At 33.9% G+C, this 12,975-nt stretch overlaps 1 protein-coding gene across 1 annotated transcript in view; it reads left to right on the forward strand.

Moving 5' to 3' along the window:
- Nucleotides 1-12,975, forward strand: part of bchs (WD repeat and FYVE domain containing 3 bchs) — a 1,547,413-nt gene that overhangs the window by 1,289,269 nt on the left and 245,169 nt on the right. The window lies entirely within an intron of this gene.

Here is a 12,975-nt window from a genome sequence, read left to right on the forward strand (position 1 = left end):
AGGGTTATCTTGTCAAAAGTGTATTTAAAACTCAAACCTGAAGTACAGACAGGTCGAGCGTTTGCCCCCTAAGCAAGCCGTGTCGACACACCTGGGCTAAGGTCATTACAAACAGAGTCCAACCAGTAGTAAGGTAAACAATTTAACGGTGTTTACTGGAAGATTCATACCTCTATGTGCACCCCAGTACTCGAGTCCCTCTCCAATATATTTGAAAACGCTTATGTAGGGTGAAAGAAACCTGGATACCTCTACCCAATAACTCAAATGAGCGACGTCTAACAAGAGATAGCCCAAGTTGTTTTTATTAGTTTGATTCGACTTGCGTGATATAAACCTTCTGCTGTCCCATTAGTTGACTACATCTATCTCCATTTTGACGATCGATAACTTGAGTTGAGAAGACATAAGGTTTCAATTATATTTTATGTTAAAATATCTTGTTAAAAAATTTTCAACTAAGTTATACTCTTGTACAATCACTGTCTAACTTAAAGTGATTCTGAGATTATACAACAAATAAGAAATTAAAATTCACAAATTGCAAAGAAAATATCTCATTTATTTAATCGGTGGCTAAATTGACTTAATTCTTCACTGGGTAATGAACCACTCTCTGACAGGTAGTGACTTCAATAATTACGTGTTGGACCCTAATTTTCAGAAATAAACATTTATCTCTACTTAAACAGTTTACTTAACTCAGTTTTATTTTTATGTACAACGTACAATAAAGCACTATTTTTGCCAATATATTGTAACATCTGACCCACGGATAATGTCAAATAAGGTTGAAAGAAAATAAGGTGTGCTTATTACACAAAAAGTTTTAATAATATTCATAGACATATAAAGAATGTACTGCTAAGTCCAATTAGACTTATCTAAAAAAAAGTAAGTAGAAACTAGATCTATTTTGCTTCATGAATTTCACCTTCTGTATTCAGAATAAGTTGTCTATCCTTAATATATACTGAAAAGCAGAATCCTAATCTTTCCTCAAACTGCATCGCAGATTATCTCTTTTCGAGTTTTTCCGATAAATAATGTAGTTCTTCGAATCTAGTCAGATCCACTTTAACATATTTTTTTTCTTTCCAAACAACTGATTGCATAATTTCTTAAGGCTTGGTAAAACAAAAATGCAAACTTTGTTTAGAACTGCCCTGCACCACAATCTACATACCCTACCACAAATAAGGTGAAAATGAGTATTTGTTCTCCATTATTTTTGCGCATTTAAGATATATCAAGCCCTCAAGCTGTCCCACCACGGTACCCTACACAATTTTTCTTGATCTCTCCAGTCCAGCACATGAGTTTTTTTCTATTACCTGCACACAACCTTTATTTAAAAAATAACTATACAATACTCAACGCTTTACCCAACTGTCAAATCGATTTGAAAAAATGTTTGTACTCCATTACAAGAAAAAATTTGAGATAAAAAAAAAATTTTATAAAAAGGTTGAGCAAAAGTTGTGTTTGTTTAAATGTGACGATCTTCAAAGTTACATATTTTTGAATTACTGAAAAATTTCTAGCTAAACAATATTTTAAATTTCTGATTCATTCTTGGATGCAATTTGAATAAAAATTCTTTTTGAATTCTAACATCTTAATAAAGCAACGTATAATTGTCCGTAAGAGAATGAAGGCTTTTTAATATACAATCCTAAAGAATCAAAACTCTGTTTTTCTGATTTTTTAATAAATATAGAACATGCTAATACAAAGGGAAACTGTTTTCTATAGCAGACAAAAGGTAATGATAATAAGGTGCCAGTATTCAATGGTATTCTAGGAATATAAACTTTGCTTTTTTTCCCATAGTTATTTCTGCTTCTATATTATACTTAAATAATTTTGTTATTTTTAATCTTGTGCCTCTACAGAGACCGTCTGATATACTTGAAGTTCTTATTGACACTACTATAGCATTTATTTTTAATTTTAATTCGTGTAATGGAAGACCCTCTCTAATATTATTTTAAAATACTATTGGAAAATGATTATTTATGTTTATTTAAGTATGTTAAGTTAATCCTATGTTTTATCAACTCCTTTGTGATTCACGTATTCTGCTGTTGTGAACTAATTTTCAGCCTGCATTGATAAATACACGAGTAATGTCGTTACTTTGTCTACTCAATATGTTAGTGGGGGGTTGGCGCGTGGAGCGCGCAGGGGGGCGTTAGCCCCACTAGAAAATACATATATATATACACTTATAACTATAATTAGTGCTGTTAAAAGTGTCTATTCATTACTTATTAAGATCAAAGACTTATTAACAGAATACAATATTTTATAAATTTATTATTTTGATATTCAAACAATTTTCCCAGTAGACTTCTCGTTTGATGAACAAATAATTTCAATCAGAGTTATCGATTGCATTAAAAAAATAATCTTAAATTACTATGTGTACAGATATATTAATTAACATAATACACGAACCCTAAACCCCCTCTACCCACACACACACAAAATTAAGTAAAACTATAGATGGTATTTTCGTGCAAAATAAAAATAAAAATGATGCTGAGATAAAAAATCGTACATAACTGCAGAAAAGTGCTTTATCTAAATATATACTCACATTGTAACGGTGTCGCACCGTTAGGCCATATTAGTAGGCTAGGGCAGGTAGGGAAGCAGGGAAAGGGGGAAAGAGTGTTAAAGGGCCTTAGTGGGAAAGCAGGAAGGGAAAGTAGGGGAACGGGAGAAAGGGCCGAGAGAGCGGTAGATTAGCTTGAGTCAGCGAACGCGCGTGAGGTGTTTTCTGCCGTCCCCCCCCCTTGTTTCCGTTTGTTTGGTGCAAAAATTTGTGTGTTGGAGTGATTGGGTGATCCACCGATAACGTGGATATCGGCGACCCGTGGAGGGAGATAATTCGACGTCATGGTAAAGTGTTGGTGCCGTGACCCGGCTCCTGAACCAGTGGACAAGGTTGAGCCAAGACCAACCCCGACGACCTTGACCTTCGAACGCAGCCAGTAGGGACGCCTACTGTTCTCTGCGTACTCACTCCAACAGCATCTAGTTTTCACCTATTCAAGGCACCGACGAGGAGCGACCCCCCGCATCGCTGTAAGTAACTGCCAACAGACAGTTTATTGTAAAGGGCAGTGGCCCTAGATTAGCCCGCGTAGGTCTGCCCGGTTTGCGTTTTCGCGCCGCGAGCACATCAAGCAATCGCGCTTGACGTGCGATAACACACACCTACTCCCGCGAGTACGATTTATAATTTTTTATATATTTAATTAAATTTACTTCTCATTTTAAACTTACTCGCGAGTGCTTCCTTTTGTGAGTGCCCGATCCCCTTTGTGTCGTGCTAAAGTTGTCGCGAGAGGTGACGACGTGCAAGGTCACTGCGATATTTGGCCCCGGCGGTGTCTCAGAGAGTGAGACCCGCGCATAATGTTTATTGGAGGTGTCACCGAGGGTACCCGGGCAACAAAGGCCCGGTCGAGATTGCGGATTCCGCCTCATAATTTCGCATTGGCTGAACCCCGTAACAATATATACGTTATATTTTTTACATATTTTTTATTTTTTTAGAATATAATAATATTTTAATAATTATTATTACTATTGCTTTTTTTCTTATTTTTGTTATTATTATAATTGTTATCATCATTATTATTATTATTATGATTATTATTATTATTATTATGATTATTATTATTATTATTATTGATTTTATTGTTGATATTATTATTTATATCAGTTTTATTATAATTACTAAATATCGAAAAATAATGGGACTTGTAATATAATGTAAAAATTTTTTACAAAACTTCTTACTTTTTTTTAGGAAAATCTTTAAAATTGTGTAAGGTTACACTGTTATTGGGTTATAAAATTGGAAGGGGTTGAAATAGGGGTGAAGAAAGAGCTTGAAAAAAAACTGTGTTGTGTTATACTGTTATTGGTAATAATATTTTCTGCATCTAATAAACCTTTGTAACATTTATTTTTTAAGTTTTTTTATTTCTTTTTAATAGTTTAGCCTTGTTTAAAATTCGAGCACTTTGAACGCTTGAGGTTCATTGCGCTGTCCAGAGCCGTTCTTGAGTTGGTATGCATGTGTGTATGGTCGCTAAAGAAAGTGGTCTGCTGTGTGCTCGCACACTTCATAACCATCGTGTGACAGCTCACGCCTGCTTGCGTACCTTATAAGACATACTCAATTCGTGATCTAATTTGTAAGAGCCATCGCGGCGCGGCTCCGTGATTCATTTATTTTGATTTCATGAAATTAAGTATTTCATGACCCCTTTTCTCTTTTTGTTGGTTAGTTGGCTTGGCGTGACTATCGAATTAATTAAGTTAATACATTTACTCGAGCACGTGTCCAACCTGTGTGATCTTCCTTCTTTTCTAAAATGCCCATCTGGCCTTACAAGTAATAAATACAGTCCATAAACGAAAAATTGGTTAAAGTGATTAAAACGTGAAAACTGGAGTACACACTATCAATCTAAAACAAGTCTATCATTTTTAATCATTAGTTATGCATGTTAAAAAAATTGTTCAGTTAATCTTTTGGCATATAGTAGAGAAGTAAAATTTTTTATATTTAGTATGTTACGACCTCCCTTTCTTTGAGTGTAACTCCGACTAGTTGGCGGTAGTTAAGGAATAACTAAGAATTATATCTGTGTCAGGGAAACTCTAAGATTAGAAACCAACACACAATTAATATCAGTAATCATATGTTGGAGGGTGAGTTCGTTGCCTAGTACAAAAGAGCGAAATTGCTCGGGTTGCCAATTCCATAAAGAAAAACATCTTAAAATAGCTTTTATCTTAAGTTTAAATAAAGTGTTAAATAATCTATAAATCCCTGCAATATATTCAGCAATTATTTTTGATTACTGCTTTATTGATTTTTACTTTGGTAATTTATTCTTATTCCAAGTGAATTTATTCATACCTCTTTGGGCACACATAAAGTTCTTATACGTTAAAACTTATTTTTATTTTGTACAACTCAATTTCTTATCTACTCGTGAACTCGGCAATACATAAAATAATGAAAATATCCAATTAATGAAATTGTTCACTGAGTAACAAAATCACTTATAATTAAATTCTCAAATAAACTTTAAGTAATATAACTTGCAATCACGTTTTGAGGAATAGGTTTGAACAAATAAGTATAATTATTTATTTTCTCTCTTTAATTTATTAACCTATATTTAAAAAAGGAAATTATGTTTCTAATCATTAGGTTTGTTATTTAGATTTGTTTTAATAGCTATCGCAATTTTTTAAGTAACAACCCAAAAGTTTCTATTTTATTTCAAAGGCTGTGAATTCTTTCGAGATAAGTTGAATTTCGCGCTTGAATTCAAACTGAATTCTATTTTTAAATTTAAATTTTTTCAAAATATATTTTAAAAGATTTTCAAATTTTCCCGCACAAACTCTCTTTCATCCAAGAAGCGCCGTCGCTATCCCTAGTATCTCAACTACGTGGTCGTTCTCTCTCTCGGCTCGTACTCGTCGCGGTTAGTACCAGTACACGGAGAGTTCCAGGTCTGGGTACACAGGGGATCTTCGCGTCCCAGGTTCACTGGAAGAGAACAATTTTCCTTGTGCGTCGACGCCTTTTATAGCCAACTTTGAAATAATTAGCCGCCGCAATCTGCGTTATCTCTCGGCGCACAATCAATTCTCCGTATTCACTGATGATCGATTCCTGTGCACATCTAATCTAGCTTCCTGCGCGTAGTCGACAGCGTGGATTATATCCTTCACACTGATTCTTTGAATTAATTACTTGACGGATTTCGTGTATTTTATTAATTCTCAAAAAGAAAAAAATAAATAAATAAAGTAATATAAATATAATTAAAAGGCGTATATTATACTTTTCTAGGTGATAAAATTGCTCCTCTGCACTGTACGCTAATCTAGATAAATAATATTGTAACATAATAAGATTGTTATTTCTATTATTATTATTATAACTATCATTATTGTTGCTATCTTCATTATTATAATTACAATCATAATAATATTAATCATTATTGTTATTTTCAACAATTATTATTGTTAGTTTCACTATTATTATTATTATTAATATTATTATTATTTTCTTTATTATTGCTATTATTATTATTATTATTATTATTATTATAATTATGATTGCTATCAATGTTATTATTAATATTATGTTTTTATTACTATAATTACGATCAAAACAATGCTTGAAGTAATCAGTATTCCATCCTACTTCAACAAAATGAGGAAGTTTATTTAAATATGTTTCTTGTGGACAATTTGTTGTTCAATCTTTAAGATAACCACACAGATTAAGATTTTTGGGTGATCCTGATTCTGAAACAACTATTGCTTCATATTCAGCAGTTAAAGACACATGTAATGTGTGTTTTTTTCACTTTTTCTTAAATAAACCATTTGGTAATTAGAATTTTTTTTTTCATAAGTAATTTGATTTAAAAATTTTTAGTTTTCAGCTGTAGGGTTTTTTTTTAAAATAAAAGTCAGGACTTAAAGTGATTCCTTATCAGTTCTTGTTTTTACTTAAATTTGATTTTTCTTTAATCGCTTCTCGATTGTCATACGTAAATTATCAACCATGTTCAGGTATTTTACTCTCATCTAATTTAAGAGTATTAGATACAACGTGACATATGTGTCTTCCAGTTTTTAAGTTATAAATAGATTCATGTTTTTGTTTTATCTTGTTACTTATAAAGCATGCAAAACTTTAAGTGTTATTGTAATATTGGATTACTATTCCATAAGTTTTCTCATCAAAAAAATATTTTTTTTAGTTTTTTGTCATATTCACTAAAAGGACTTGAACAAATTTTGCCATTGCGGCAACAACTATATTGTTTAGATTTTTCTTTCCAAAATATTACTGAACAATACTTACATTTGGAATTTATTTCACCATAGCAAAAAAGTTCTTTCAAGGATTCATTATTATTTTTTGCACTGATACGACCACAACTCATAATACGATGATTTCTTAGAGTTTTTATAACTTACTTTATTCTTTTTTTTTATAAATTAAATGTATAATTTTTAAAATTTTTTTTATATTTGGATCTTAAAACGTCATCAAAGTAAGTATACCAGAATCAATGTCACAAAAAATCCCCTCAATTGTTAGTGACTAGAATAGTTACTAAAAAATTAACGTTATTTGGACCCTGTAATGTGATTTCAAAGTACACACGAAACATTTTTACAAAATATTGAATTTTAATCGCTGTGGAAAAGATTCTACTTTGTGACATAAGATTTAAATACTTTTTACTGAATTCTACAATTTTAAAGCAATTATTTCCAAGTATGTAGTTTTTATAATATTGCCACTTATTGACAATATGTTTTACTATCATTCATGTTACTCTCATGATATAATCTTATGATTATCAAACGGAATCAAACGGAAATATTAAAGAAATTTTCATCCGTTATTCTCGTTATTAACAATTGCTTCTTCATCAAAATGACTTTTAAATTTTTTAGTTTCATTATTATTGTCGTTTGAAGTACCACCGTTTTCTTCTTATTTTTAAATTATTGGTTGACTCATTGTTTTATTTATATTCTGGTTAGTAGTAAAATTTTGATCTCTAAAATGACATGATGACCTGATTTGAAGATTCTTGTAAAAAGTTAAATCAAGTTCATATTATTTTTAAAATTGTTGAATGTCTGAATGTTTTTTTTTCATTATTCAAAATAACTTGTACATTTATTTCGTAAACCTTAACGAACATTCTTATTTTGACATTTTTAATTTTTTCAATTTTAAAAGGCGAAGTGTAAAAATTAAGTATTTAACTAATATTTTAAAATTGGGGGTTGGCACGCAAAGTGCGCAGTGTGCAAAGCTCTACTTGTACACATATGTATATATATATATATATATATATATATATATATATATATACTTATTTGTATGGGTGATTGTGCTGTAACTTGCTTAGATTGTGTCCAGTACTTATACTTACGTGCCTTAATGTAATTCAAAACTGTTAAAACGTCAAATTATGTTAAATGTTGTCGACTTTACTTGACATATTATCTTATACCAATATATTGATCCCTTCATTGAGATAATCGATTATTTAGAGACAAATTTTCCATTTCGACCCGTGTCTGCATCTTAATTTTACTCATGAAAGCTTTCACGGGTAACCAGTAAGGCTTATATGCCACTTAGGCGTGTAAGAATTATATACTCTACCTATTGGTGATTAGACTTGTACCTTAGTCACACTAAAAATCGACAAAAACGAGTGAGGTTTCACTACATATATTTTGTCCACATATTTGCACCATAATCGTGGTTTTAACAAATATTAGTTAAAACTAGTAACTTTATGGACTGGAAATGCAAACCAATGGTCACTTTTTAAAGTATATGACTAACATGAATAATTCCTTACGACAGTAGTACCTGAAGTTGTTACCTCTCGAATAGCTAAGCTCTTCTTTTTGCGTACTTCGCGCGTACAAAAATTTCATACCATTTTGAAGTGTATGGAACTATCACTCGGTGTGTGTGTGGAAGTAAGCAAACTACAGTTTTTTATTACATTTGAGGCTAGGAATAATAAAGTATGGGTGGGCAAATCATTGTAATACGTCTATGAGTCGTACAAGCACTACAAACTTTGAAAATTACATTCCGAACTTTTCCATTCCAACCCTACCTCACCTCAAAGTGCCATTTCTTTTCGTTTTAGAGCGATCAATCCCAGCTAAACTTTTTTTTCATCACTGTTGGGCTAAAAGACGAGACATATGTCTCGGGGTTTTGTCCAATTGGCCCTTTTTCGCTACATAAATGCAAAAACGGTGGTGCTGCTTCTAACGTTGGTAGCCAAGTGGTGCACTCCATTAGGTGGCTTTATCTGGGCTTGAATAAAAGACAAAACATAGTCCTAATGATTAAAATAAAAATCTTTGAATTTTATTCCCTGAATGAGAAATTATAGCGATCTTATGAAAAATACTGAATTTTGGCATCAATCACATTATTAGCAATATTTACGCTTTAATTAAAACAGCTGTAACTTTTGAATAGAGGCAGAAAATCGAACGAAATTATTTTGCAATAAATAGGTCTTGGTCTTAGCTTACATTTTAGCCTAGTAAGAACACTCGAACTATTGAAGGAACTAAGCTACAGATGCTACAAAGTAATACAATTTTTCAAAAATCGATGAAAACTGACTTTTATAAAATTTCGTATAACTTTTGACTAGAAAATTTTATCGTTGTATCGCTTTATATATTTGTTACTTATGTTGTGTACAGTAGAAATACCATGGAAATATTTTTTTTAACCAACTTCTTTTTAAAAAATTTTTCAAGTCGATCTAAGCAAGTTACGGCAGAGTCACCCATTAGGTAAACAGGGGTATTATTGCGGTTTTTTTAGTGGTTTGCTTTAAACGATTGTCTGAGAAATTAAGTGCGTCAAATCGTTGTGATTTTTTTTTTTTTTTTTTAATAATGTGGACTCAAAAACTATTGAATTCCCCTTGCATAAATGTATAAACTCATGAATATCGGTTTAAAAAGAGGTTTTAAAGTTCAGTTGCCAATGCTGGTATTATTGTGGGCGTGTATGTATTCTTGTGCACGTATTATTGTGGTCAATTTCAATGTTAAATCAACTGGGTATCTGCAATAATACCATCATAGTGAAAGAGGTTATGTGTGCACCAGTTATTGCGGACGTGGTTTTTTGTTACACAAATGTAAAGTTTTTAAGACTATTTAAGAACTAAAGTTCAATGAATTAGGTACTCTATGACTTGATTTAATGATTTCAAGTGTTTACTAGCCATAACTCATTAGTTCAATTAAAATATACGCATTATTTGAGCGTACTGCGACAATTGGAGCAACCGTGATAATACCCCCGTTTACCTTATATATAAGTTGTTAGGGACTCTTTAGAAATTATTTTACTTTCTTTCTACTGCTAAAAATAATATTTTGTTTCTCCTTTAACTAGATGAGGAGGAAATTGAATCGCTTATTTTGTCTATTATTGAAAATATTTAAATTATGCCCAAAGCCTTTTATAACCCACATTTTCTAAAACTCTTATGACTTCTACTGCCTCAAACTCATTTTTAGGGCCCCTCACAGTAGATTTCAAGAAAAATGTCATATTCATTTTACTTACTTTTCCAAGCTGATCGGGAGAAAAAAAGATAAGTTACTTCTGTTAATTTTTTTCATCAAATATCAGTTAGTTTCTCTCCCCAAGTCACCTTTCACAGATCACCATACCGTTTTCTGTATCCCTGTACCTCTGACATTGATTGCGTAGTATCTATAAAATAACCAAAAGGAGGGCTTCGCTTCGCGTATTCTAGGGATTATCTAATGAACTGCTTACGTTCGCGATACATTACATGGTGTAATCAGATCTCTATTAGATTGAGCAAATGTTGTTGTTAATAATCGTTCATATTACTACTTTCTGTACAACATCTATAGTAGAGTGTTATAAGGACATTACAAAACATGTGAAAATACCATTGCACAGCAAAAAAGACTACATCTATAGTGTAATAAATACCATACGTAATTCTATTAGCCACCTAATTTGTCAGATAGTTGAAAAGCTTGGAACGAGATACTTTTTTTATTGAATTTCTAGCCAATAAAGGCAAAAAGCATGGTTTTTAACTTTTACATGCAGCAACGATAAATAAAGATAGTGACTGTTGCGTATGTGCATCGAGCGTACCTATACTAACAGCGCTACCTAGTGTGACTAGCTTCTAATGCGCGACACCACCTGCCCGACGATGTGGCCGTGCGTGGCGAGCAGATAGCCATAAGCAGCCTGCTAGATCGTACGTGCCAAGTCTGTACTCACAAGCCTGTACAATTAATAAATCCATTTTACATCAATATTGTGTACCTTGTCTCTCATCTTATTTAGTTAAACACAACAGTGGCGACGAGGATAAAAAAGTAAAAAAAAATAATAATAAGAGTACTGTGTAACAAAAACCAGAAGGGGTTTTAACGTGACCGTGAAAGGCTAAAGAGCGACGAAATGTATAAAGGGAAGCCGTTGAAGAGCCTTACTCCTGAAGAGTGGGAGCAATTCACGGAAGACGTAGTAGCGCAACAGGAAACTAATGAACGTGAAAAGGAAAGGCTAAGAGATGAGAGACAGAAGATGGATGCGGCTCAACAGCTGGCAGATTTGGCTTTGGGAGAGTGGCAAGCAATTCCAACTACGGTGATCAAGGGTACCATAGGCAACTTAAGTGAATTTTCGTTGGAAGACAATTGGTCTATGTGGTTTGAGCGTTTCCAGCAGTACTGCGAGGTTAATGAGGTCTCGAACAACAAACACGTGCCTTTGTTCCTAACACTAATAGGGAAAGAGGCTTATGAGCTCCTTCGTTATTTGTGCTCACCTGTGCTACCTATGTCTCTCCCCTTGCCCCAGCTAGAAAAGACTATGAGGGAGCGCCTCCAGCCTGCCCCGTGCATCATCATGGAAAGGTATAAGTTCAAAGAGTGCAGGCAGCAACAAGGGGAGGATGTTAAGACTTACCTGGCGAATCTCAAAAAACTGTCCAAGGAGTGTAATTTCGGTGCAGGGTTAGAAGATTACCTGCGTGATCAGTTTGTCTGGGGTATTGCGAGTGAGGCAATTCAGAAGAGGCTACTGGGAGAAAAAGATCTCTCATATCAAAAAGCATATGACATCGCACAGTCCATGGAGGCAGCAGGCCGTGACGCTGCACGAATGTAGACGAAAACGGGAGCGGATGCACTAAACTACATTAAGGATAAAAGGTGAGCAACCCAAGGGCAGAAGAAGGGACCAAGCGAGCAAGAGAAATGTTTTTGCTGCGGAAGGGCTAACCATCGCAGGTCGGAATGTCGCTACAAGGACTATAAATGCAAACAGTGCGGTAAGGTGGGACACCTTCAGGCGATGTGCAAAAACAAGGACAAGGATACTCCCATTCCCGGAAATCAAGGTAGGCAGCGTGTTAAAAAAGCAAGTGACGAGCGGCAAGATTTCGTAGAAGAAGAAGAAGACGGTGAAATAGGTTCGTTAAGTAAAGTGTGGGACTCAGTTTTTTGCATGCATGAAGGGTCCGCGTCTGTAAATAAAAGTAGTGAGCCGTTGTATGTGAGTGTAAGTGTTGAGGGCAAGCCGTTACGTTTCGAAATGGATACCGGCTCCCCTATTTCTGCGATTTCCGAGAAAATTTATAACGAGCATGTTTTCTTGCGTGAATTGTCGATGGGTAGTACAAAGCGTATTTTCAAAACATACCACGAGCAAAGGCTGATTCCTATAGGTATACTTAATGTAAACGTTAAACGTTTTGATAAAGCGGTGGATCTCGAACTTTTTGTTATGCCAGGTGGCGCAAAAACACCTATAATGGGCCGTGAATGGCTACGTGCGTTAGGAATAATAGGAATTCAAGATCCTTTTGATCTCAATAACATTGATATTAATTCTGTAAGGGAAAGCAAGGAATCGATTAATACGCTTATTCATAGGTTTAGTGATGTTTTTTCAAATGAGATGGGCTTATACAAGGGTGGGAAGTTTACATTGCACGTCAAGCTGGATACCATTCCTATATTCTGTAAAGTGCGGTCTGTGCCTTTTGCGCTGCGTAGTAGGTTAGACGACGAGATTCAAAGGTTAGAGAAGGCTAAGATTATTGAACCGATTAAGAGTAGTGATTGGGCCACCCCGGTAGTGCTAGTACTTAAATCTAGTGGACAAATCCGTTTGTGCGGGGACTACAAAATTTCCTTGAATCCACATTTGATTGTAGATAAATATCCGATTCCTCGAGTTGCCGATATGTTATCTAGTTTGGAGGGCGGGAAGTTTTTTTCGAAGCTCGATTTGGCACACGCATATCAGCAAATTGAGCTCGATGAAAAGTCAAAAAATTTGAC

This window comes from Copidosoma floridanum, unplaced genomic scaffold, assembly GCF_036245765.1.
Source record: "Copidosoma floridanum isolate Cflo_tuat_1 unplaced genomic scaffold, Cflo_Japanese_pri ptg000030l, whole genome shotgun sequence".
Classification (NCBI taxonomy): domain Eukaryota; kingdom Metazoa; phylum Arthropoda; class Insecta; order Hymenoptera; family Encyrtidae; genus Copidosoma; species Copidosoma floridanum.